The sequence below is a fragment of the Ursus americanus genome, chromosome 20 (genome assembly GCF_024610735.1).
Source record: "Ursus americanus isolate L20-20 chromosome 20, mUrsAme1.1.p, whole genome shotgun sequence".
NCBI classification, from domain to species: domain Eukaryota; kingdom Metazoa; phylum Chordata; class Mammalia; order Carnivora; family Ursidae; genus Ursus; species Ursus americanus.
In genome coordinates, this window is record NC_142146.1 from 5,025,707 (window position 1) to 5,027,715 (window position 2,009).

General features: G+C 35.8%; 1 pseudogene; it reads right to left on the minus strand.

Annotated features, from left to right (window-relative positions):
* Nucleotides 1-784: 784 nt before the first annotated feature.
* LOC123792788 (large ribosomal subunit protein eL21 pseudogene) lies at nt 785-1,272 on the minus strand (annotated as a pseudogene).
* Nucleotides 1,273-2,009: the final 737 nt, after the last annotated feature.

Sequence of the window (2,009 nt, forward strand, 5' to 3'; positions counted from 1 at the left end):
ATTGAATCTCTATATCCATTTAAACAACTCCCCAGCCTCTGGCAACTACCGTTCTACATTCTATCTCTGAATTTCATTACTTTTGGTACTTCATTTAAGTGGAATCATACAGTGTTTGTCCTTCTGCGACTAACTTATTTCACAAAACGTAATGTCCTCAAGGTTCGTGCATGTTGTAGCCTGTGTCAGAGTTTCCTTCCTTTTAAAGGATCATCATTCCATTGCATATATAGAGCACATTTTGTTTACCCATTCATCCACTGATGGACACTTGAGTTGCTTCCGCCTTTTGGCTGTTGTGAATAATGTTGCCTTGGACATGGGTGTGCTGTGCAAATATGTCTTTGAAACCCTGCTTTCATTTCTTTTGGGTATATACCTGGAAACTGAATCACTGGATCATATGGTAATTCTATTTTTAATTTTTTGAGGAACTGCCATATTGTTTTCCACAGCGACTGCACCAGTTTACATTCCTACCAACAAGGTTCCAATTTCTCCACACCCTTGTCAACACTTTTTTTTTTAAATTCAATTGCAGCTATCTTCATTGTTATCTCATGGGTGCAAATGGTATCTTTTGAGTTGCTTTCCCCTTATGATTAGTGATATTGATCTTTCATGTGTTTATTGCCCATTTGTGTATCTTCTTTGGAGAAAGGTCTATTCAAGTCTTTTGCCCATTTTTTAATTGGTTTGTTTTTTTGTTGTTGGATTATAGGAGATCTCTCTCTCTTTTTAAAAAGTCCAGAGGTTATTTACTTATTCACTTATTTAACACCTATTATGCCATGAATTCATAGGAGATGGGCTCCAGTAGCTCAGGCTCTTTTCCATTTGTTCTCACCAAGTGTGCTTCTCTGGGTGGAGCAGACTGGCACTTCAGTTGAACCCAAGTACCTTTCTTTCCTTGACTTCCTTCTTTTTTGGATCATTTTTCTTCACACACTTCAGGAAGCTATCTTGGCTCTTAGAGTGCTTAATATGCTTAACACATACATTAATTCTCTTGGCGAGAATCTTGCCTGTAACTTTTCTGTTTACAACAATGTCAACGGCATGCTGAGTGACATTGTATTCTTTTCCAGTTTTGCTATGATGACATTTGTGGGACATTCCTTCTTGAATGGTGCCTATTCCCTTGATGTCTGCAATATCACTTTTATTGTAGATTCACATGTATGTGGCCAAAGGAACAACTCCATATTTTCTAAAAGGTCTAGGGAATATAGAGTGGGTACATCTCCTCTTTCCCTTTGTGTTGGTCATTTCAGTGAATTACTGTAAGATGGCAGTTCCCACCAAAAGGCTGTAGGAATTCTTCGTATATTCTGGATATTAACACATTATCAGATATATGATTTGCAAATATTTCTCCCATTCTGTGGGTTGTCTTTTGTCTTGTTTTCTTTGATGCGCAGAAGTTTTAAATTTTGATGTAGTCCAATTTATCTACTTTTCCTTTGTTGCCTGTGCTATTTGGTGTCTTAAAGAAATCAGTACCAAATTCAGTGTCATGAAGATTTCCCCCTACGTTTTCTTCTACTTTAAAGTTGCTTTTTTCCCCCTAATATTTAGATGCTTAGTTATATCAGTCATTTTTCCCCCTGTTCTTTGTCAATAATTTTTGTATTTTTTTTTTGGTCAATGTTTCATTTCCTGTTTTTTTTTTTTTTTAATTTATGACTTCTTTTTATTTTCATATTGTCTTTTAATATAAATCTGTGTTGATTCTTTTTTATTAGGTCATCTTTGAATAAAACAAATTAATTATGGATCTATTTTTTTCATTAGGTTTGGGTAAGGAAGGACCTTATGATACAGGGTTACATGCACCTGAGAGTGGATAAGTTATTTTAGCTCTTAGTTATCCTCAGACCAAAGAACCAATGCATGATTGTTTGCAAATTGAGAGTCTATCTTCTATCTATTATCGGTCACAGTCTTCTTCCTGCAGAGTCTGTGTGTTTCCTCATTGAACTCCTTTCCTGTGTAACACTTGGTGCTAA